Raw genomic sequence first — 25,717 nt, 5'->3', positions numbered from 1 at the left:
AAATGAAGTGCAGTGTAATTAATATTACTTTTGTTGTAGTGATTAATGTCAATTTTACCGTATGTTGCAGAAATCAACATAATAAGCTCGTTAATTAAATAACTGGCTCTCTTTTTTTGCTTTTTTTAAACATTTTTTACGTAAAAGAAAAATGTTTCCCAAAATTATTACCGTAAAGACCCGCATACACCGTATTTACTTGCACAATGAACGCACCCCCCCCCACAAACAATGGGCATCAATATTTGGGCTTTTTGTTATCCCGTTGCATAATGAGGGCACCTCCAATTTGTGGGTCCGCGAGTCTCGAACTGCGTCCAAATCAGCTAGCCACCAAGCACATCAAGCCATTTTGTTTTCCACCAAGTGGCCAGGCCACGTCAAGCCAAGCCAAGCAATACACATTCTCATGGCTGCAAGTGCACAGTTGCAGAAGTGATCAACAGTGAAACCGAGCGGCGCACACACCTAACGAAGCTGGGGTCGAGGAATTGCCCAGCCCCGGACATGTTTCGCACATGGGATGCATTGGTGTCAACAAACTCGTGATTGTCTGTGGTCTGCTTCAGACAGAGAAATAGTGAAGGGGGTGAGGCCTAAGAATGGTTGAGTCGCTCTCCGTGCTGAGTGAGCTTCGTGGGGCACTTTCCTTAGGCAAAAGGCATGCCAAAAGCGCCCCAAAAAATGTTTGCAATTTTTAGAGCATGTTTACCGTGATGCACCCACGACCAGTCGTGGGTGCATCTCTGTCATTGGAGAGGTGCCACAGCACCCTGCCGTGTCATATTGGCACCTACAATGACATTTGCGCGAAGTGTGTAAATGCAAAAATTTTACCCAGCGTGATGAACACAGCTCCCCCGAAATATCTGTAAATTTTCAGGAAAAAAAGTGTGTTGATTATTCAAGTAAATGTAGTAATACAAAGTTTTATTCCCCGACTTTAGCATGTGAAATTTGCGCTCGTATTATATGCGGATCCGAACAGTTCTACGCTTTTTTGGGTACATACGAACATGGTTTCGGTTCCAACCACCACCATCGTCATCAGCAACAGTTAGTGGCACGGTAGCGCCGCCACCAGACTCCGCTTTTTGCGGTCCATTTTAACTAATGGCGAATTTCACTGGTCATTTTGGAGCGCGCCGGGATCGAATTCTGGAGCGAGCCTATTCCACTGGGCGATCGGGATCGAGACGGACATGTTCCACTGGTCGTTTAAGATTAGCTCCCGCTCCAGATCTCAATCTGGATCCGAGAAAAGTCGCTCCGACGATTTCGGCGGATTCAACCGGAAGCCAGCCGGGCCAGCCTTCGATGCACATGCGTGACTTCCTTTCTCGCGGGGCATCTCGCCTGATCTCGCCCATCTCGCCTCAGAAGAATTCATAATGGCCGCTTGCTTACCCCTTGGCTCGACAACTGGTTCGTTTTCCAAAAAGGAGAAGGTTTTGCCGCACTACGGGCATTCTGGCTATCTTTGCTAGAAGCTCGTGAGCCATTCCTGCCGCTCGTGCGTCGAACACGTGTTAGCACCGCGATTGCGAAATTATCTTCGAAACGACCGCTGCGGAAAGGGAAGTCCCGGGCAGTTGAATGACGGGAAGGCATCCGCCATTCTTGGAGGGGTCATGTTCCACTGGGGATCTGTAGGCGGTGCGACCCCGTTCGTATTGTGTGCTCCATTCCGGATCTGGTCAATTGATCCCGGCGCGTTCCGAAACGCCCAGTGGAATTCGCCGTAAGTAGTTCGGCCCTTTTGACTCAAACAGAACGGTGGTTAGAGTCTTGACGTTTTAGCTACTTTTGGTTACCGTTTTAGCTATTTTTCTGCTTTATGAGTTGGCAACACTGCTACTACGCAGTCGCCAGTGTCTTTTCGTTCTTTTGTCTTCGCCTCTGTGTCCCGCTTTCCCTGCACTACGTCCTGTGATCCCACTGCGTAATGGCGTCATCAAGAAAGCAATACTCGAGAGAAAAGTTATTTTAGTGGCCGAGAGTATCGGCAACAGTGCAGCGGGACGGCAGTTTACGGCGAACGAAGGTAGCATTCGTGGATGGGGGAAACAAAAGGAAGCCCTTTTCGCCTGCAAGGGCACAAGAAGACGTTTTCGATGGCCCAAAGAGGGAAAGTTTGCCGACATTGAACGAGACCTAGCCCAGTTCGTCAAGGAGCAACGAGCGTTTCACCTCGCCCGAAGCATCGAGCTGCTGCAGGCAAAAGCTAGGGAACTCACAAGAGAAAAAGGCATACCACAAGCAGACCTCAAGGCGAGCAAGCGTTGGGTCTCCCGCTTTGTGCGCCACGCCGGGTTTTCGCTACGTTGGCGAACGTTGGTGTCTCAAAAGCTGCCCGAAAGTTATGAAGAGCTTGCTTGTTTCGTTTCAGTGCCACGTTCTGGGACTACGAAAGTCTGTCAACATTCAGTTGTGACAAATTAGCATTGCCGACCAAACGCCAGTGTACCTATACTCCGTTACATACATAGCGTGCAATGCTGGGAAAGGTACTAAAGTAGTGCACATGAAAAAACACAAACATATGTTACTCCGCGCGTTTCGTGGACAAGCGGTATAAGGCGCTGCTCTGGCGATACTGACGTCTCGGTGGCGGTAATTCGAATCCACTTAAAGCGCCAAGCTTTTGTGTTTTGTTTTTTTTTTACATATTTTTTATACAAGATTGTGCGCATTGTTTACGTGCATATTTCAATTCCTCTTTTATTCTTATTTTTTTTTTATAAGGGGGTGGACTAGGGGTTGGTGCTCCGCTTGAACCCGCGCCGGCCTCGTCAAAATGGAAGAACGGTCGGAATCCAGGGTGTCTTTACTTCAAGCCGTTCTTTTACATGGTAGCGTGAAAATCGGAGAGTACCTTGGGTATACCTTGGGAGTGCGGTGGATGGTCCTTTAAATAATGAATACGGGGATTAGGGACAGCACTGACGACAGTGAATAGGTCCCAAGGGGGCACAGCCAAAAGAAGTGTTTTCATAAAAGTAGTGTTCCTGGGTCGCATTACTCACGGATAAAACATTTTTTTTTTTTTTAGTGTTAAATTGTTTTTTGTTTTTGGGTTCATATTATATGCGGGGTTTTACGGTATATTTTTTAAAAGATTTTTTATTATTGCGTGTCTGAAGCTTCGATGTAATGCGGCATCAGATCAGCAAGAGCAGTGCCACAACGGGAAGTACCATATTTACTCGCATAATGAACACACTCACATAATGAACACACCCCCCATAACGTCTCGAATTGCGTCCAACTCACCACGCTAATTTTCGTTTACCGCCAAGAGGTCGGGCTAAGTCAAACCGAGCCAAGCCGCTCTCGTAATGGCTGCAAGTGCGTAGCTGCGAAAGTGATCAATCGTGAAACCGAGCAGCGCGCGCACTTGACGAAGCTTGGGTCGAGGGATTTCCGAGCCCCGGACATTCTTCGCCTATCGGATCCATTGATGTCAATTAACACGCCATCGTCCGTGGACCGCTTTCGGTTGCCGTTGCGTACGACAGATGGCGCTTTTACAGCGGAGCTGTTAAGGGCTAGTTTCCCCATGATCGCGTCCCCTGCAAAGAAATGTCGACACAAAACTCTGGTTGCCGTCGCTCATAGATGGGGGTAGCCGTCCAGAGTGTTGTGTTTGCCGGTTGTCCGCTTGCCGCCATCGCAACCCTTACTTCATTCCCACCATAGTACAGCTTCGCTGGTCTTCCTTCTTCACCAAAACAGAAAGACTAAAAGATCTTTTTTTTTTTTTTTTTGAGGGGCTGTCTGTTGCTTTTTTGCGCCGGTGGCGAGCACATGCTTGCCTTGCGTGGCTGGAAGATTGCCGGGCCAACATACACGCCGGAAGATATGCAACAAATAAACAATAGTAAAAAAATTTAAAAAAAAAAAATGGAGGATGGTTAAAAGCAAGGGGAAGTGCACGCATGCGAGAGCGCCCGTGCCCGCTGTCGGAAAGGTAGCCCGCGCCCTTCCCCCAACACTGCTGATGTTGTGCAACTCCTTAAGCCCCCCCCCCCAAAAAAAAAAAAAAGTCTTTGGCAAGTTTAGTGTGTGGACAACAACGGACGTGCCATCGCACTTTGAACTCCTTATCTTTGTTTGCCTTTTTTCTTTAGCCGTCATTGCTCTGCCCGGTTTTTACAGCGAAGCTGTTACGTGCTATAAGATCTGGGGAAAAAATGCGTCCATGGATGTTAACAAAAAAGCTCCCGTTTAAATTGCGCTCCTTCGTTCTGATTGGTCGTAGCAAGTATAAATAAAAGGAGGGGGCGACCCGCGTGAATCAGCCTTCCTGGGCATTATTAGATAGTGAGCCCCTGATCCCTTGTTATCATCTACGGTCACCGACTTATCTCGGCTAAGATTGCGCTGCGACGAGGCTAAGGGCAGAATGCGCCCATCTAGCCTTCTTTTCTTTCGCTTCCGCGACGCTGATAAGGAGACTTGGGCTCAGTCGTTAAAAACTGTCCTCGAGGTGTGCCTCGAAAAATTGGGGTTAAAACTTACCACGGCGTGTATTGAAAGAGCTCGTGGCCTTTATGTATGTATGTGGCTCTATTCAATCAATATAGCAATTCGCTCTAACGTCGCTGTAAAACCTGCTACCAACCAATGGCCGTGTTCCTTCGTCTCTTGGCATAGCCATTTCCTTGCGACGTTATCAGCTGCTTCCTTTGGGCACCCCATGGGCAGGCCGCGTGTTGTTCGCTCTGAAGAGGAAGAGCGCGCCTACAAGGATCGTCGTCGCGTTCAACAGTGCAAATCTGTGCGAAAGCGTCGAGCAGCCGAACGCGCAGCGACCCGACGGGGTGCAGACGATGGTGTGGGTCCATCGGCTTCGATTGATCCTCCACTCACTGACAAAGAACGTGCCCGTCTAGAGCATCAGCGGCAACAGAAGCGGGAGTGTGAACGTCGTCGCCGGGCAAAAAGGACCGACGAAGATCGGGCCGCCGATGCCAAGCGCAAACGCATTGCCCGTCGTCGTCGTAGAGATAACAGCTTCGCGGGTCCTCCCTCTTCACGTAAAGTGGATAGGCTCAGAGGTCGGCATTTTAGGTCGCCCTCACTCACCCTCACAGCCACACTCACCTAAGCCCCTCACTCACCCTCACCCTCACAGCTTCACTCACCTTCAGCCCCTCACTCACCCTCACAGTCACACTCACCTTCAGCCCTTCACTCACCCTCACTGAACCTCACAGCCCCCACGCACTCACCACCCTCACGGCCCTCATGCCCCTCACGGCCCTCACTCACTCATGGCCCTCACGAAACTCACCGCCCTCACGCCACTCACCGCCCTCACGGCCCTCATCGCCCTCACCGCCCTCACGCACTCATAGCCCTCACACCCCTCACCGCCCTCACCGCCCTCACGCCACTCACCGCCCTCACGCCACTCACCGCCCTCACGCCACTCACCGCCCTTGCGGCCCTCACACCCCTCACGCCCCTCACGCACTGATGGCCCTCACGCCACTCAGGCCAGCTTCAGATGGGGCAATTTCGCCCAGAAACTTTACGTCGCAACACCAGCAACACGGGCCGCCCGCGATCATACGCAGCAACCAATTGCTGCAATTTGCCATCGTCATCATAAATTTTTATTTTTCTTGCACTATTTAGACACAATTACACATTATAAACGTGTTTTTATGCATTTAAATCTCGTCAAGAATACTAATGCACCTTTCTGAAACAGTTTATTTCCAAAAAACGATCGATTTCAAACCAGAACCAAGTCTTTCGGTGTCATCATCACCGGCACGAGGTATCATGTGAAACTTTTGCGTCCCTGATTGGATGCAGCTGCTTCAAACGTATTCGATTTGCTTCGAGTTGCTTGCCTATTTCGAGCCGGACCCGATCTCAGCAATTCGTTTCGATCTAGGGAAAGCTAGAGAACAACCAGTCATTAACACCAAAATTGCTGAGAAAGATGCTCGATCTGAAGGGGGCCTCACGCACTCACCGCCCTCACGCACTCATGGCCCTCACACACCTCATGCACTCACCACCCTCACGGCCCTCACGCCTCTCATGCCACTCACTGCCCTCACGCACTCATGGCCCTCACACCCCTCACGGCCTTCACCGCCCTCACGGCCCTCACCACCCTCACGGCCCTCACTCACCCTCATACTCATGAATTTTCCTGGTTCAGAAACTCACTCACCCTCACCTCACCTGTGAGGATGAGGGTGAGTGAGGGCCCTCATGAGTGAGGTTTGCCGAGGTATGGATAGGCTCTGCGATATTTTTTTTTTTGCTGCTAGGATTTATGAGCTTCCTTTTCCTTTGTTTGACACTTTTCTTTTGCCATTATATACCCTTTCCGAAATTCAGTGCCGTCTGGTGGTTTGTAAAGCAGTTTAGGTTTTGCCATATCAATGGCAGAAATGAACTTGTATCAGCACCGTCACTTTCGCTAGTCAACGGCACGCGAGGAATTGTTCAGTGTGAGTTCTTTCTCGATCACTTTCATTTCAATGGTGACCAAGAACCTGCATTCAGAACAAAGCTGCTACCCACTCAGATGCCTCGAGAAGTTTCTATACACCAAAGTGCTTTAAAGCCGATTGTGTGCCGTCCACAGATTGACTGAATCTAGTTATTAGAAATAAACGCTTACGTAGCTCTTGTGTTCCATTCCTACTTCGCGTTGTGCTGACCCCCCAAATGTACAGGCCTCGCAAGATCCGCTTAGGAGCATCTTCAACGTCTTCCTTTATCAGTCCCTAGAAGGCCGCCATTGGTATGGCACAGATGCCGTTCAACAGATGATGATAGTGATCAAAGTGGCCAGACTGAATTTCGGAAAGGGTCTATTGCTTTGACCTTTTTTTTTTTTTTTCGTTTCTTTATTTGCTGCTTGAAATTATGAGCTTTTTTGTTGCTTGCTTAACTTTTTTTTTATGGATCAATGTTTTTTTGTTTTTTTTTATGATTCTTGCCTTTCCGTTTTTCTTTCATTTTTTTTTTTTTTATTATTTTTGTGTTTTGCTTATGCTTAGGATTCTGTGTTTTCGGAGTTTAGTCTTCGTGAAATTCGGAGGGTATTTTTCGGAGTTTATTTTTCGCTGGGGATTCGGGGTTTATTGGGTTTTATTTTTGTTATATTCTCAATTCTTTGAAATCTATGTTTATTTTACTGCGTAAAATTTAAAAAAAAAAAGTAAAATAAAAAAAATGATAGTAAGGTTCGGGTACCATCACCCGTTGTCCCAAATGAACCTCAACATGCTAAAAGGCAAACCCCTTTTGTCAGTAGTTCTAGATTTCAAATGAAACAAACTGTAGTGGAATCTCCTCGGGGCCACTGACCTTGTGCTCTTCTAAAGTTTAATTCTAAAACTCTCTTTGTTTGTTTTTTTGCTGTTTATTTTGTTGCTGTGACCTCGAAATTCAGTTTTCTGATGAATCCGAATTGATAGAAAATTTACCGGCGAGTATTTTTCGGATTTATCCGAAAACACGGAACCCTACTCATGTTGTGTGGAGGTCCCGGCCAGGTGAGCGTGTAAAGCACAATCCAAACCAACGCGTCCTTGCGCGTGCGTACGACGTGCGCTCCCCGGAAATTGCGTATTTCGTGACGTTTTTGCTGTTTCCGGTGCACTTTCTGAGTCTCAACCATGCGCGTTGGTTAGGACGGTGTGGTGCGGCTTCGGGCAAGCGGAGAGCATCTGCACTAGACGGCGAAGAAACGCGGAGCCGGAATTAGTGCCCTCCACCGATTGGCTGGGTGAGCAGCACCCTATTGCATCACAGCGCGTTTCCGTGCACCTTCAGAAAAATTTGCAATAATCCAACTTTATTACACGCGTCCCGAAGAAGCAAGGAATCAGCGCAATGTCACGAAATACGCAATTTCTGGGATATGCACGGCCTATGCGCGCACAAAAGCGCGTTGGGGGTTGGATCGTGCCTGAGCTCTGCTGTGTTTGTGGTCTCCGCCAACTATGCTGTACTGTATTTAGCAGCTCTTGGATTCTCTATTTGGTGAGCTCCCGTTAGTCGCGACCTTTAGTATTAGCAGACACGCCAGGGAATGTCAACTTGAGCTTAATTGAATATATTTTGTATATCAAATTATTGATGTATCGAACTATTCTACGATCCCCTTTGAATTTGATATATCCGGGTTCGACTGCAAGTTGATTCTGTTAAACAGTTTGTCAGCGAGAGTAAAACGTCCACAGTCGAACCTCGTTCGAAGTCCGTCGGACGGCGAAAAATGTGCAAATTAAGCGGATTTGCGAATTATCCAAAAACAAAAGAAAACAACAAAAAATTGTGCTCGAAGCCCTAAGTTTTGAAGGAAGCATTTTGTTCAAAATAAGTAGTCGAAACGACAGAACATCACCCAAAGTAGTTGGCGATATGGGACTCCCGGGTTCTATAATTAGCGGCGCTGACCGTCATTTTTTTTAAGAAGGCTAACTAGGTGCAGCATCACAGAATCGCCGTCGTTACATTCCACAAAGCTACAGACGACATTCAGCAACTGTATAACGTTCCCTAGGCAGCTCATCGTCGTTCTTTAATCTGTGCTGTCACACTCGGCGATTTTGCTCTCAAGGTTCGCGTAGCAGGTTTACCCGTTTTTTTCCATGCTTAAGTAGTCTGTGAATATCATGCCGACCGACTCACCTCGGTGCCCTTAGAGGGACACTGACAGGGTAATTATGCTTGCCAAGGCTTTTATTTGTACATGACATATAAGACCCCAACTACCCAGAAAACAGTTCGCGGCTCGAAATTCGTGTTCTTGCCGCCCGAAAACGACCGATCGAGAACTAGCCGGTTTGAGTCACGCTCACTCTCTTCTCTGTGCGGAGTGCTCAAATTATCCGGTCATATTTTCGTGGGAAGTCACGGGACCGTGGAAATTCTGCGAATTTTCCGGGGTTCCGAATAAACAGTGATAGATTTATTGAGATTTTACTGCAGTATGTTGCCACTTTGCTTTATTTAATATTCGCCGCTGTTTCTGAAAATAACTGACACGCCCTTAATTGCCGTTGGGGAAATGTGTACCAGTTGGAAATATGGGAAACTATGGGGATATAGCGGCATCATGAAAGACTGTGTTCAAAAGTCACTTTGAAAGTTCATTGTATTTATGGTAGTTCACTTCAAGTATGTTGAGCTCTGTGTACTTGCTACCTTACTTAAAGGGATACTACAACGAAATTTTGGCGCCTATTTTATGGTCTATATGTGTTCAAAGTAGCAGTATCACATCGAACACACCAATATCTTGTTAAAAAAGTCACGAAAACGAATTTTAGAACGAATTAAACGATTCCCAAACAGCACCTGGTGTTTGTCGCGAACGCCTCGTTTGGAATGTCCGTCTAGGTACATTGCCGGGAAGTGACCTAGGTCGTCTCACGGGTTGTCTCCTGGAAGAACGGAGCAGCGCCGCTCTGCGGAAGTACGGCTCACTACGTCTCTTCTCTAGTTCTGAACGCAATTATCAAGCCTTCGCTGCCTGCTCTGCCGCTCTGCCTTCACCCCTTCGCCATTTTCCCGACGATGGCGACGGTGGACTCGTTGCATTGAGTTGTGGTGGCCCGATCGCTTGCGTACCTCGGTCTCTAGAACGCTTAGATCATCCTGTCGCGTTCTAATGCCGAGATGGTGCGGCACTGTGCGGTAGAGGACTGCGGCAACCTCCTGATTCGGTGCGGAAAACCTATTCACCAGTTCCCAAAGGACGAACAACTTCGTGCGCTTTGGATCCGGCTCGCACGACCGTCCTCCCCGGCGTGGCTTCCAACTACGAGTGATCGCTTGTGTTCCTATCACTTTCGTGATGAGGACTACGTGCGAAGCCCCAGGGTGATGGAGTCCTTGGGCTTCCCGGTGAGGAACGTACAACTCAAACCAGGAGTTTTGCCCCGTTTATTTTCAAAGAAGCGGAGATCTGGCGAGCGCAGCGAACCCCTTGACAAGCGACGCAGAGTGGTAAGGGAGCATGTTGTCTGTCGAGTATTTCCGAGTTCTGCAATGAAAGCCGAACCGCATGTAAGCGATTTAGCGAGTGACGAGACGAGCGACGGCGTCGAGAGTCTGCGACGAGCGACGGAGATTTCTCACTGTCGCCAGTCGCATCGCTCGGTTCTTAGATTACTGGAAAGAGTAAAGCTATACGCACTACGTCGTGCACCTTGACTGGAAATGGCCCTGCGCACTACGCGAAGCTCGTATCAGCGGCGAGTTTCCAAAGAGGTGGCGTAGCATGATAGTAAGGTGTCTGCTTTATACGCAGCGGTCCGCGGTTCGATCCCCAATGAGGGCGACGTTTCCTTAGTTTTTTTTTTTTTTTTTATCACTATTTTTTTTTTTGTAGGGCATTTACGATGTTTAAGACATTTCTTTACTACAAATAACACTGAAAAAAAAAAAAAAAAGATAAGGATTGATATTTACGAAATTTTGCAGAACTGAATGGTATGGGACTCGCTTTCCGGAGGTGCAGGAGGGGACAGCGGGGCTTGGGTTGCCGGCTGGACGCCGCGAAGCGGCGTGTACAGGTTAAGTTTTGCAATTAGCAGCCGCACAGTGTCGCCGCGAAGCGGCTTGAACGCAGGCAAGGGGGGTAAGGTTCAATTAAACACACGCCGTCCGAAAAGGGTGACCCAAATTGCATGATGGCATCAGCTCTCTGCGTAGTGTTTATAGCCATTTCCGATCGAGGTGCACGACATAGTGCGTATAGCTTTATTCTTCTAGAAAACGTCGCTCACCGTCCTGGCCACTTGCCCCCGTCGCTTTCATGCGGTTTGCCTCCTCGCGCGACCGACCGAGCAACAGCGAAGCGGGTTGCCGTTGCTTGTCTCGTCACTTGCCAAGTCGCTTTCATGCGGTTTATGCTTGTCTGTTTCATCCAGCATGTGAGCGATTTTCCAGGAGACCTGTCGCTCAGTTCGTCACTCGCCGAGGCAAATCGCACGCAGCGACCTCCAGGCGATGACCAAAGTGTTCAGGGAATTTAGAACCGAACACTGCGACAGGCGACAGCGACCAGCGATAGCCTAGCTCATCGCTCGCCAAATCGCTTTCATGCGGTTCAGCCGTGGCCGATCGTGCTTTCTTTTTCAAGCCGTTCCGCTCATCATCGAAGAGCTTTGGCAAGGTGGGTTAGAGCGCCGGATCGAACGCACGCACTGCAGCGATTCAAGGATTTAGGGTTCGACCCCTACCTTACCAGTCTTAACTTGGATAAACATTGTGCTGGCATGCGGTAGTATATCAGTAGTATGTGACGTCCCTTCAAAACCTCGGGGTAGCGGTAGTACTGCACTGGCTGGATTTCCTACCTACAATGTAGAGCGTATCTGCAACGACAACCATCCACCTCTCTAAATTTCCATGCACTTTATTTTTCTTAATGGCCAGTAAATCATATGCTATTTTCCCCTGAGCATCAGGCACCTCTGCGTGATTCCACCAACTTCCTGGTCGGAGGTGCAGACACATGTTGGGAGCCTACAAACGAGCTAGAAGAAACAGCCGTTAGAACAGGTAAGGTTATTGACGTAACTTGAACGTCTTTTAACGTAACAATGTGTGGGCTGTGAGTGCTGCACCAGTGGGCCCATACTCCTGGGCCAAAAGCAATAACACCCCCTTAACATTCTTCCGTCTTCTCTCTTGCATCTCTCCAGTGACTCCAAGTGTGTTGGCATGTCGGCTGGTTGCACCTGCGGCCTCCCCCACTGCAATAACGCGGACAGACAGTGCCAGCACCTTTACAGGTATGCAGGCACTCCAATGGGACCTATACTGCGTGGTGTCACCTGCTTCAAGCGGAACTGCCAGACGCATCCACACAGTGCTAATGTTGCTCTAAGGCTTTTTGTGTCTCGATCATGCACTTCTATGCTGATTCATGTCTGTTCATAGGCGCCCCTGGAGCGTTGGGTTGCCCACCTGCGGCCCCGCCGACCGCTCCGACACGAACAGATGGAGCCCGCACCCCGACAGGTATGAAGGCACTCCGATGGGACCTATACTGCGTGGTGTCACCTGCTTCAAGCGGAACTGCCAGACGCATCCACACAGTGCTAATGTTGCTCTAAGGTTTTTTGTGTCTCGATCATGCACTTCTATGCTGATTCATGTCTGTTCATAGGCACCCCTGGAGCGTTGGGTTGCCCACCTGCGGCCTCGCCGACCGCTCCGACACGAACAGATGGAGCCCGCACCCCGACAGGTACGAAGGCACTCCGATGGGACCTATACTGCGTGGTGTCACCTGCTTCAAGCGGAACCGCCAGACGCATCCACACAGTGCTAATGTTGCTCTAAGGTTTTTGTGTCTCGATCATGCACTTCTATGCTGATTCATGTCTGTTCATAGGCACCCCTGGAGCGTTGGGTTGCCCACCTGCGGCCTCGCCGACCGCTTCGACACGAACAGATGGAGCCCGCACCCCAACAGGTATGAAGGCACTCCGATGGGACCTATACTGCGTGGTGTCACCTGCTTCAAGCGGAACTGCCAGACGCATCCACACAGTGCTAATGTTGCTCTAAGGTTTTTTGTGTCTCGATCATGCACATCTATGCTGATTCATGTCTGTTCATAGGCGCCCCTGGAGCGTTGGGTTGCCCACCTGCGGCCTCGCCGACCGCTCCGACACGAACAGATGGAGCCCGCACCCCGACAGGTATGAAGGCACTCCGATGGGACCTATACTGCGTGGTGTCACCTGCTTCAAGCGGAACTGCCAGACGCATCCACACAGTGCTAATGTTGCTCTAAGGTTTTTGTGTCTCGATCATGCACTTCTATGCTGATTCATGTCTGTTCATAGGCGCCCCTGGAGCGTTGGGTTGCCCACCTGCGGCCTCGCCGACTGCTCCGACACGAACAGATGGAGCCCGCACCCCGACAGGTATGAAGGCACTCCGATGGGACCTATACTGCGTGGTGTCACCTGCTTCAAGCGGAACTGCCAGACGCATCCACACAGTGCTAATGTTGCTCTAAGGTTTTTTGTGTCTCGATCATGCACTTCTATGCTGATTCATGTCTGTTCATAGGCGCCCCTCGAGCGTTGGGTTCCAGGCTGCCTCTACCAGCGGCCTCACCCACTGCTTTGACGCGGACGAATGGAGCCTGCACCCCGACAGGTATGCAGGCACTCCGATAGGACCTATACTGCGTGGTGTCACCTGCTTCAAGCGGAACTGCGAGACGCATCTACACAGTGCAAATGTTGCTCTAAGGTTTTTTGTGTCTCGATCATGCACTTCTATGCTGATTCATGTCTGTTCATAGGCGCCCCTCGAGCGTTGGGTTCCAGGCTGCCTCTACCAGCGGCCTCACCCACTGCTTTGACGCGGACGAATGGAGCCTGCACCCCGACAGGTATGCAGGCACTCCGATGGGACCTATACTGCGTGGTGTCACCTGCTTCAAGCGGAACTGCCAGACGCATCCACACAGTGCTAATGTTGCTCTAAGGTTTTTTGTGTCTCGATCATGCACTTCTATGCTGATTCATGTCTGTTCATAGGCACCCCTGGAGCGTTGGGTTGCCCACCTGCGGCCTCGCCGACCGCTCCGAGACGAACAGATGGAGCCCGCACCCCCACAGGTATGAAGGCACTCCGATGGGACCTATACTGCGTGGTGTCACCTGCTTCAAGCGGAACTGCCAGACGCATCCACACAGTGCTAATGTTGCTCTAAGGTTTTTTGTGTCTCGATCAGGCACTTCTATGCTGATTCATGTCTGTTCATAGGCGCCCCTGGAGCGTTGGGTTGCCCACCTGCGGCCTCGCCGACTGCTCCGACACGAACAGATGGAGCCCGCACCCCGACAGGTAGGAAGGCACTCCGATGGGACCTATACTGCGTGGTGTCACCTGCTTCAAGCGGAACTGCCAGACGCATCCACACAGTGCTAATGTTGCTCTAAGGTTTTTTGTGTCTCGATCATGCACTTCTATGCTGATTCATGTCTGTTCATAGGCGCCCCTCGAGCGTTGGGTTCCAGGCTGCCTCTACCAGCGGCCTCACCCACTGCTTTGACGCGGACGAATGGAGCCTGCACCCCGACAGGTATGCAGGCACTCCGATGGGACCTATACTGCGTGGTGTCACCTGCTTCAAGCGGAACTGCCAGACGCATCCACACAGTGCTAATGTTGCTCTAAGGTTTTTTGTGTCTCGATCATGCACTTCTATGCTGATTCATGTCTGTTCATAGGCGCCCCTGGAGCGTTGGGTTGCCCACCTGCGGCCTCGCCGACCGCTCCGACACGAACAGATGGAGCCCGCACCCCGACAGGTATGAAGGCACTCCGATGGGACCTATACTGCGTGGTGTCACCTGCTTCAAGCGGAACTGCCAGACGCATCCACACAGTGCTAATGTTGCTCTAAGGTTTTTTGTGTCTCGATCATGCACTTCTATGCTGATTCATGTCTGTTCATAGGCGCCCCTCGAGCGTTGGGTTCCAGGCTGCCTCTACCAGCGGCCTCACCCACTGCTTTGACGCGGACGAATGGAGCCTGCACCCCGACAGGTATGCAGGCACTCCGATGGGACCTATGCTGCGTGGTGTCACCTGCTTCAAGCGGAACTGCCAGACGCATCTACACAGTGCTAATGTTGCTCTAAGGTTTTTTGTGTCTCGATCATGCACTTCTGTGCTGATTCATGTCTGTTCATAGGCGCCCCTGGAGCGTTGGGTTCCAGGCTGCCTCTACCAGCGGCCTCACCCACTGCTTTGACGCGGACGAATGGAGCCTGCACCCCGACAGGTATGAAGGCACTCCGATGGGACCTATACTGCGTGGTGTCACCTGCTTCAAGCGGAACTGCCAGACGCATCCACACAGTGCTAATGTTGCTCTAAGGTTTTTTGTGTCTCGATCATGCACTTCTATGCTGATTCATGTCTGTTCATAGGCGCCCCTGGAGCGTTGGGTTGCCCACCTGCGGCCTCGCCGACCGCTCCGACACGAACAGATGGAGCCCGCACCCCGACAGGTATGAAGGCACTCCGATGGGACCTATACTGCGTGGTGTCACCTGCTTCAAGCGGAACTGCCAGACGCATCCACACAGTGCTAATGTTGCTCTAAGGTTTTTTGTGTCTCGATCATGCACTTCTATGCTGATTCATGTCTGTTCATAGGCGCCCCTCGAGCGTTGGGTTCCAGGCTGGCTCTACCAGCGGCCTCACCCACTGCTTTGACGCTGACGAATGGAGCCTGCACCCCGACAGGTATGCAGGTGCTTCAAGAAAAAAAAAAAATTGGGTTGTGTGTATGTTTATAAAGTCTAGAACTTGGTCTACCTCAACGGGCGACTTGTCTCCCAGCTGTAGGTGAGAAATTTACCCAGTGCAGTACAGCCACTAGCCTGGGGTCCTTAACGAACATCACGCAGTAGTGATGCACGACCGCACGCTGGTACGATGCTCATTCAGATCAAAACAGGCAGGGGTGGGGATAAAACCCAGCATCTTGGGTTCTGCAGCGCGAGCTTTCGCTCCACGTGCTCTGAGCTGGTGTGCGCTAGCCCACTCGGCCACCGATCCCCCCTCAGGTGCTCCAAGCGGGACCTATACTTCGTAGTGTCACCTGCTTCAAGCAGAACCACCAGACGCATGTACACAGTGCTTGTGTTGCTTCTAAAGTTTTCTTGTCGCTCAATCATGCACCTTTACGCTGATTGATATATGTCCATAGGTACGTTTGGTGCGTTGGTTTCCATTCTGCGTCCACCTGTGGCCTCCCCCACCTCTCTGATATGGACTGACGACGCCCGCACCCAGACAGGTATGCAAGCACACCGAAGGGGGACTATACTCTTTTGCGTCACCTGTATCGAGCAAAACCGTCAAAGGCCTCTTCATATTGGCAAAGTGATTGTCACGTTTGACATCTACACAGCGCTTTTGTTGCTACAAAGGTTCCTTTGTTTCTCAATCATTGACTATTTCTGCTTTTCGTTTACTTTACAGCAGCCTTGAGAGCAATGACTGCTGCTAGACATCCTGTGTTTTCAGCATCGTCACGTTACGAGACACGGTCCGTGATGACGCAGACAACAGGCTTCGGCAGAAACGCAGGTACGGTCATTCATGTAAACTAAATATACTGACACGAGAATCATTTTAATTCTGTTCGAATTCTACTTGAGCGAGTTAAACTGAGAAGGAGGTGGTGTCAGATATATCTCGATGTTTGAGCTGTGCAGATGTTTGGTATTTGTTAAAGAGAGCTTGGTGTAGTTAGCACACAGAGTTTAAGTCAAAAACCCATTCATTATATTTAAATGGAGCACATTTCTAATGCCTTAGATTTTTTGCTAGGTACACAAGCATGTATACCATCGAGGAACAAGAAAGTGCAGACGGAGCTTTCTGGAATTATGCCGCAGACCTCTTCCTCGTCAAACTGTGGTGATCCAGAACAGAGGTATGCAAAGGTCTTGGGCCTACAATGCCTAGAGCATCTGAACGCCATCTGGCAACAACCTCTCCACCTATTTCTGTGTTAGTTTTAGGAGTTCCCTGAGGCCCTGCAACTCCCAGACATCACTTTGTGACCCCCCTTTTGTGCAGTTCTGATTCAGAAGACCTGGGTGTATCAGGGAAGCAGCCACTGGAAAGAGATGACCCTACGTATTGTCCACCAGAGGACAGCTCTGTTAGGTCCGTATGCAGTCGTGTAAGAATTTATGAGATCATCTATCATGCTTAGACAGTTTGTTGAGATGATGTTGGTTTTTGTGTCGCAGGCTTGAGAGGGAAACACCATCTTTGGTAAAGGAGAGGAAATTCATTGTATTCGAGTCTTGCCTTGACCTTCTCCTGGGGAAGTGCCAAGTATGTGCTGCTCCCCTGATCCACGTGGACAAGAGTGTCGTTGGCTGCAGCCTGCAAGTCTACTCAATTTGTCGGAGTGGACACGTGAATGACTGGTGCAGCCAGCCCATCATCAAGCGGAAGCCGGTGGGGAGTATCCTAATGGCTGCGGCAATCCTGTTCAGTGGCAGCTGCGTAAAGAAGACACTCAGAACACTCACCAGCATGGGGATTGTCTGTTTCTCCTATGGCACCTTCTTCAACATCCAGAAGGCCTTTCTCCTGCCCTCAATCGAAAAGGTACTCTGAAGTTAAAAACTGACAGAAACCCCCCCCCCCCATGTTTTCCCTGTGCTCTTTGCTCCTCGTGACCACAATAAAGTGGGCCTAGAAACTGTTTACTACAGAAACGAGTGGTTTCGTTCCTGGTTTGGAAAGGAGTAACCCATGGCTGAAATTCCTTCTTTCTGCTCGTGTGTTGGTCTTGTAGGCCAAATTTGGTCCTCGAACCATTAAAACACATTCATTAAGACATAATAGTAGATTCTGTAAAGAAAATGTGACCTAATTTAAACTCGGTCTCTGTTTCAAGCCCAGTTGCCTATCCTGTATTTTTCATAACCAGGTCTGGAACAAGCATCAGTACGAGTTGTTCGCAGCTGCTGCAGGCAGGCACCTCACCATCGCCGCTGACGGGAGAGCAGACTCACCTGGCCACTCGGCCAAGTATGGCTCCTACACGATGCTTGATGCCGATGACAACAAGGTCATTCACGTTGAAACCGTCCAGGTATGTACACAAATTCTATAGGTGCTCCAGATTCTATGCTGCCATAAGCATATAATGTTATACTTGCAACTAGGTAAATATCTGCTGAGCATTTTTTCGGCCATGTAGCTTGTAATTTTTTTAATAATTTGTTATCATCATTACAAAGTGTGGAAATGTGAATTACAAAATCGAGAGATGTGAGTTACACCCATTTCCCTTTACTGTGACTTGGACACAGCAATGGAAAGACACGCACCTCAATGTTCAGACATTGAGGTGTACAAACTGGCATATTTTGTTTCGTTTCTGCTGCTTCATGTTGTCCTCGTTTGTTTCTTTTAGTCCAATGAAACTGGGGGCAGCTATCATATGGAGCTGGAAGGCCTCAAGAGGTCCCTCAGCATTTTTGAGGCCCACTCGTTGATTGTGGCCATCCTGGTAACCGACCGGCATCCCCAGCTCAATGCTTGGCTGGGACGAGAACACCCAGATATCTGCCACCTTTTTGATTGCTGGCATGTGGGGAAGGGTAAGATTTAAAAAGGTTCCATCTATCCCAATGAGACTATCACCAGCTTGGGCAGTGGTCCTGAAGGCAGCCTTTGGGAAAATGTAAACTTCCCCAGCCGTGGGAAGTGTTAAGGGTTGCAAAAGATATAAAATTGAGCTATCTAACTAACTAAAATGGACTATTTAAATTTCTAATTAGCAATTTTTAGGGCCATGTTGCAATTAGGGTTTTGAAGGCTGCCACCATGGTCATCTAAAGCAATTTACAAAAAGTAAAAAGAAGCAACTGGCTTAGAGATATTCACCGACAGACTTTGCACTGTAATGGGTATGATTTTCGAAATTTGATATCACTATACGCACCTGTCCTACCATACCCATTACGGCGCAGAGTTTGTTGGTGACTATCTTGAAGCTGGTTGCTTCTTTTTACTTTTTACATTACTTACTACCATGGTGGTAGCCTTCAAAATTCTTTGTTTTTGTTTTGCCTCTCTGCTTTTCAGATAACCTATTTTCAGTAATTTTTAAAAGCTTTCACTGAAAGACCTGGTATATCTAGACATAAAAATATGAACGGCGTTGTGGCAGCTTCCAGAAAAAGAAGGTCTGCCAGCTTTGGCCACGCTTTGTTGCTGCTGCTAGTAAAAAAGAGATTGAAGTATGCGTGACAGGTTCCAGCTGGCACTGGAGTTTCAAAAGAGCCTGTTGGCTTTCCAAAGGTGCCCTGCATGCATCATGTTTACCTTGTTTACAACATTTCACTTCAGGCATCAAGAAAAAGCTGGCTGCAGCTGCCAAGTCACGGCATTTAGAGGAGCTCGGGTCTTGGACAAGGGCAGTGGTGAACCATCTGTACTGGTGTGCTGGGTCAAGTGTCGACAACCAGGACCTCATCCTGCCAAAATGGAAGTCTCTGGTGGCACACGTAGTGGGTGTGCATACCCACGCTGACCCTCTCTTCCCAGAGTGTGAGCATGGGGAGCTAGAGAAAAAGTGGCTAGCAGAAGGTAAGGACAGATTTTTATTTTTGTGAGGCTTGAAATACGCTTTCTGCATTGCACTATGTCCCACGTTCTTGTTGTAGGGTCCCCTGCGCACCAGAAGCTGGAGGAGATCGTGCTCTCCACTCACCTGCTTCGCGACATTCCTCGACTGTCCACATCGGCGCAGACATTTGCAACAGAGTGCTTTCATAGTACTCTGTTGCAGTTTGCGCCGAAGCAGGTCCACTTCAGCTTCCGAAGCATGAAGGCCAGGTGTGTAAGAAATTTGGTTATTTCCTGTTTAGGTGTTTTTTTGTCATGCATATCTTGTACAGGACCTACCTCGCTGCCCTCCATTACAACGAAAATGCGGGAAGGCCCCAAGCGGTGACCAAGAAAGGAGAGAAGATGTGGGTCATCAAGTATCCAAAAGCAAAGAAAGGACCCACTGTTGCTAAGCGCAAGACTGACTGCACCTATGGTATATGCCCGTGCTCATATTTGTACGTGGCTGGTGCAGATTTTTTAATTGCTTTGAATGTCTCATTACAGAGTATGTGGGGGAGCTCATGGCAGTTGTGCTGCACCTCTGCTCAACGCTGCCATCCTACAAGGCTGCAGCTGCCCTCTGCAACCAGGATGCACCTCCATTTCTTTCTAGTGCGTATCAGCATGGAGATAAACAGGCATTGGTGCAACAGCACTGCTCTAGGTTTACTCGGTAGTCTGATGTAGGCCAAGGTTCCACTTGCTTGATGCAGCTTCTTGCGCTACGCTCCAGCTTTTTCACTTCACCGTGTTTGACCGTTCGGAAAACCTCAGCAAGAATGGGATCCACTACTGTGTTGTCGGCCAGTTCCTTTTCAGTCATGGGAGGTTTCGTCGGGGCTTCTAACATCAGTACGTTGCCTGAAGGATGTTGCTCATTGTCAGTCTCGGGCAATGGTAGTCTGCCTAAAGCATCAGCGTTTTAATTTCGCTTTCCTGGTCTAGAGATTAGGTTATAATCATAGGCTCCCAGCTTAACACACCAGCATGTCCTACTTGGTGAAAGCACAGTCGGTACTGGGGACTCCTGTCCTATGATGCCCAACAGTGGTTGGTGGTCAGTCGTTATGGTCACGTGATGCGCCGCAACTTAGCGATGAAAACGGTCCATGGCGAATATAATAGCCAGCCTTTTACGATCCAATTGGGAGTAATTTTCACGTGACGCCTTGCGACGTAGTGATGAAAACGGTGTATGGCAAAGATAGTAGCCAGCCCCTCACAATCCAGTTAGAAGAAATCCTTTTCGACCTTAATGAGCATTCTTGATGTAAAGACGATCGGTGTTTTGTTTCTATCTGAATCTAGCTGAGCTAATACTGCCTCGATGCCGTAGAGGGTTGCGTCACATGACACGCTCAAGCTTTTGTTTTTATCGTAGTGTGCGAGAACTGCACGCTGTGCAATAACATACTTTAACTGTCTAAAGGCTCGCCAATTTGTTTCCTGCCATTCACCGGGGACGTCTTTCTCTAGAAATATGTAGAGGTCTTTCGTGATTGTTGCCCTGTTTGCCAAAAACCGATCGAAAAACGCTAGAAGACGAAGAAACGACTGCAGCATTGTTTGGCATGTTGGTTCGGGCATCTCTTTGGTCGCTTTCAGTTTCTCCTCTGTCGGGTGTATCCCGGCAGTATCGATGATGTATCCGAGGTATACAACTTGTTCCACTGCAAAACGTAACTTGCACCTCTTGAGTTGAAGTCCAGCCTGAGCAAGTCGCATCAAAACTGTATCCAGTTGAGTCATGTTCTGCTGCGGTCGTACCGCTGATAGCGTCATCGAGGTATACCCCGATCCGCGGGATTTTAGGTAGTACTGCTTTCATGAATCGATAGAAAATCGCTGGTGTTGGCGGCGATCCCAAATGGCATTCTTTTTACCCTGTAGAGGCCTTTTGCAGTGTTAATGGTTAACACGTCGGCTGTTTCTGTTGTTAACTGTAGTTGTTGATACGCTTGAGCAAGGTCCAGTGTAGAAAATACCAACCTGTTTTGCAGATTGGTTAGGATTTCTGGAATCGTCAGCATAGGGTGCACTGCGGCTTTCGCCTCCTTGTTTACCGTACTTCGGTAGTCTCCACATAGCCAAATGGTCCCGCCTTTCTTTCGGACAACTACCACCGGTATAGCCCACTCTAAGTGCTTTGTCGGTTCGAAAATACCTTGGTTCTCGAGAGTTTTCAATTCAACCTCTACTGCGGTACGCAGTGCGAACGGCACGGGCTGTGATTGGAGGGAATTGGCAGTAGCGTCCCCTTTTAAATCAAAGTTTACAGGCGGACCCTTGTGCCCCGTGATCTTCGCATCAGAAACATCCTCATGTACCTTCAAAATGTTCACAATGTTGTTTCTGGTGCCGAGGAGGTGAATTCCACAGACCCTAATCTTCAGCTCTTTGAACCAGTCTCTTCCTGAAGACTGGAACTGGTTCCATGTGTCACTACCAACGACAAGATGTATTGTTTCAATCAATGCCTGACGCAAACATTCGCCTTTCCAAGTACTTGTAAAATTTCTCCTGACCAGGTATGAAGGATTATTCCCTCCTGGTTCAGTGATTGGGGCTTCGTGGGCTACAGAGGACAATACGTGGCTTCATTGATGATTGAGCAAGCATCTGTCGAATTATCTCAAATTCCAGCTCTCGGTTTTCAATCTCCAGGATGACCTTAGGCAGCATTCAGCTCATGCAGGCTCCATGACTTGTCCGAAAGATCATCATCAGAATCAAGGGTCTCATTGTCCTGTTCCACGTTGTGTGTCATCCACGCTTGGTGCTGCGCCCTTAACTTCTTGAAACAAGCCTTTTTGACATGCCCCTTCTTGGGGCAGAGGTTACATCGTGTATTTTGGAACTTGCACGAGAACGCCGAATGCTGTTCTTGGCATCGGTAGCACGTCTGGGATTCTGACAGTTTGTTTTGTCTTTCCGTTTCTACAATTTCAGCAGTAATATTGCTTTTTTGACAGCTTAAACCTAAGATTTTTGGGTTTTCAAATCTCGTTGATGTTGTGCAGCACTTTCTGTCCGCACGGCCGTGTCGTATGCTTTATGAAACGTTAAGTTGGCCCCTGCAAACAGACTCTGTTGTAGATGCTCGTCTCTTATGCCACGAACAAAACAATCTCAGCCTGACGTCGAGAGGTAGCATGGTTGGGTTGAAAACTGGTTGACTCACCGGAACTGAAGTTCCAGTTGCTCCCAAGTTGACGGAACCAGCTGTCGTTCCAGTTGTAGCCAAACCCATGCCTGCGGTACTGGAAGTTGTTGCAGCCGCCTGTGTCACTAGAATCCCAAAGTTACAATCAGCAGCTAGCTTCTTTAGGGCTGTCGTGTAGCTGGAAATTGACTCCCAGGCTGCTGGTCTCTTCGCTGGAACTTCGTTGTGCCGAAGAGCTCCGACGGCTGCGGGTCAAAGCAGCATCACCATGAGTTCACCGAAATTGACACTTCTGGGTGTTCTCGGTGCAGCCAGTGCTCGCACGACTTTGTACGTCTGTGCTCCACAACGTGTAAGCAGTAGGGCCCTTTTCTTTTAAGGATCTGTTATTCTGTTCGCCTTGCAGTAGAAGCTGTCTGGTCGAATTCTTCCAGCTTGCCTTGGGTGGTCATCCCGCTGTAGTTCTTGGACGTTGACCGACCTCGTCGCTAAAATGTAATGTATCCTGGGTAAAGCCCAAGCACAACGCCAAGGAGCGTCCAAACGTTGCTTTTTAATGGTGCCTCGAATCCCAATGCCCGTGCACACGTACCGTGCCCCAGGCCCGTGCTTTTGAAGAGCGCTGGTAAGTGCATTTGCCTGGCAACGCTATCTCTTGGCCACCAGCCGATACATGACAGAAGCCAGTTCTTGGCCGACTTGCATCCGAAGATTTTGTTTAAAGGCTCAAAGTTTCAATCTTTGCATGAGGAAAAAGTTGATCGCCACATGCAGTAGTAGAGTAAAAATGTTTCAGGAGCCAAAAGACAAGAAAGGGGGTTATCGGAGGCTGCTGATATTAGCGAGGACAGGGCAGATGGTATAGGAAGGAGGTTGGGTTAAAAAAAAAAATCCCAACTTGCCTCATGAATATGATCAAGAATGGAACGCAGGAAGTGTTGTTGCTTGTAAGGAGGCCCTCTAGAGGTGGCTCTTTACAGTGCTTGGCTGGTAGTTTGAAGACCATGGCATTCTCAAAGGAGGCATCCGAGACCAATTGGACTACTGGAATTTTTACGGAATTTGCAGACTGGTAGTTGTCCTTCTCAGCTCTACTTTGCTCTTCTCTCGGGTGTGCACGCCATATCCTCTGCGATTCTTCTCAGTAGTACCCTTGCTTGTCTCCCAAGCCACCTGGGAACGGGCCCATTCATTGGGAATGAGACCATTGGAGACGGAGTTTGCTCTCCGCTTGGTCATTACGATTTTCATCCTCATCTGCTGCTTGGTCATCTGGTGGTGAGCAGTCATAATCCTGCAGATGGTGAAAGCCGTGGTGTATCCTATGACGATGATACAAAAACTAACTAATTTGCAAAGTGGGTTGGTATTTTTTACACTGGACCTTACTCAAGCATATGAACTACAGTTGCCAGCTGCATTTTTGTGCCTTGCTTGAAGACTTGATCACCACAAGTGTTACAAATCTGGTTTAGACAGTGATTTCCAAGGTGACTACGTATCAGCTGTTTAATAACAAATGTAAATTTTCTTACATTCATTGGCAAAGAACCACCGCCTTTTCCCACCTCTTTGTTTTGTCCTTCCAGCGAGCAACACTTGCAACTTCATTTTGATCAATCAACCGTTTGAACCCAATGACTGCCTCGGAATTCTCGAGTTTCAGGTGCTACTGTGACACTTTGTTTTATGTTAGTCTGCCTTTTCTGTGGACAAATGCAGCTTTGCTTTGAATGGAAGCTCATATGCAGGATATATGCGCCAATTTTGCTGGAGGCTCAAGTTCTTGCTACAAAGATATACGAGAATTTGGAATTACCATACATGTATTTGTCTACACCTTCGACTTGGTTGCCGGTGTTGCACCATGCGCACGGTGCAGTGCGGTTAATGCGAATAAGCTATCGCTAGTTTTTAACTTCTACTTTTGCAAATCAAATGTTTATCACTAAAACCACTTATGCAGTAAATAGGAGCGACTTACCATAATATACCAAGAGACAGCCCACGTAAAACTGAGAGCATATTAGGCGAAAATACAGGGTGGACTAACTTTCAGCGTGCAAAATTGAGTTCAACTAAAGCCATTAGGATAATAAGAAGTTATGCTGAAAATCAGGGTGGGCTATCTTTTGGGGATGGGTCTTCTCTTGAGATATTATGGTAGATGATAAAACTTAGCTTCTCCCTCTTCACTGCCTGAACAGTCTGAAAAAGCACAGGTGAAGTTCCGCTCTGTTGAATGAAAAACGCATTATAATCAGGAAAACTTAACTGTTCACGTTATCGTACCTACTAGTCATTAACGACCTCGCAAGCCATTCTTAGGTTCATAGGTTGCAACCTATTGCTAAACTTACGAGCCTAGAGCTTGGTGACATTTGCTGTCTTTTATTGATGAAGGTGTCTTTGAAGGGCTGGACAAAACATGCCGTAAACGAGTCCTTCAGGTGGCCAATACTTTTTTTATTTTTTGAACCCGCTGTATGTCCCATCTGTGGACGGGAATTCTTGCCGAATCTGACAGACGACGCAGCTGGGCAGCACCACTCGGTTTCCCCGCCCCAGCCTCTTGTGCACCCACCAGGTGAACTGGTGGTATGCCGTGTAGCGGTACTTCCTGTAATGAGATGAGATGGCAGAAACCAGCGTTGAACTCTGAGCAAAGAGGGAAAAGCTAATCACTATTTGCTTCTGACCTTTTCTACTATGCGTTTGTATAGTGTCAACAATCTCCAATGACATCTCGCAGTTTACATCATTACTGTCCTGTAGCATGGGGAACTTCTAACAACATTTTGTATGCAGAAGGATTTTAATTATATTTAATACTGCTTGAACAAGTGTATCTTCACTGTTTGTTGGCATTTAGTTTTTCGGGCTTTTCATTGCAGTATCGATATTTATGTTGTGGTCTATAGACAATTGTGCGGTTTCACGGTAACGAGATTGTCATTGTAGGAAAGAGCAATAAACTTTTTTTGGTGGAATTCTGAAAGCATGGGTACTCTCTCTAATTATTCTGAAATGATGTCTGACCCTGTTTATTTACATGCACAGTGTGGCAGTTAACAGATAAATGATGTCTGACCCTGTTTATTTACATGCACAGTGTGGTAGTTAACAGATAAATGATGTCTGATTCTGTTTATTTACATGCACAGTGTTGCAGTTACCAGATAAGCACACTGCTGTTATTCTTTTTTTTTTCTTGAAAGGTGTGCGAGTACCTAATCGTAGTAGCTAAATCGAATTAAGAACCGATCATCGAATAGAATACCATGTGTATGTAACAAGCTCAAATACAAGTTCCTGTGCAGTACCAGCTGCTGAACATTATTGGTGGTCAGTCATGCTGATTGGGCCATAACAATGTGGCCA

The 25,717-nt window shown here is 48.5% G+C and overlaps 1 protein-coding gene and 2 long non-coding RNA genes across 3 annotated transcripts in view; all 3 read left to right on the top strand.

Annotated features, from left to right (window-relative positions):
* The window catches only part of LOC8039250, a 48,861-nt gene that overhangs the window by 8,499 nt on the left and 14,645 nt on the right, over positions 1-25,717 (top strand). The gene's annotated exons all lie outside the window — the stretch shown is intronic.
* On the top strand, positions 9,550-17,500 carry LOC120844404. Its single transcript, XR_006077414.1, has 7 exons — positions 9,550-9,990; positions 15,737-15,826; positions 16,012-16,119; positions 16,363-16,468; positions 16,551-16,704; positions 16,791-17,157; positions 17,483-17,500. It is a non-coding gene; the product is annotated as an uncharacterized LOC120844404 (long non-coding RNA).
* Positions 11,358-11,965, top strand: LOC121834994. Its single transcript, XR_006077415.1, has 3 exons — positions 11,358-11,550; positions 11,694-11,783; positions 11,932-11,965. It is a non-coding gene; the product is annotated as an uncharacterized LOC121834994 (long non-coding RNA).

Source organism: Ixodes scapularis, unplaced genomic scaffold (assembly GCF_016920785.2).
Source record: "Ixodes scapularis isolate PalLabHiFi unplaced genomic scaffold, ASM1692078v2 PGA_scaffold11__112_contigs__length_91849675, whole genome shotgun sequence".
Lineage (NCBI taxonomy): Eukaryota > Metazoa > Arthropoda > Arachnida > Ixodida > Ixodidae > Ixodes > Ixodes scapularis.
This window is presented reverse-complemented; position numbering and strand designations above follow the sequence as displayed.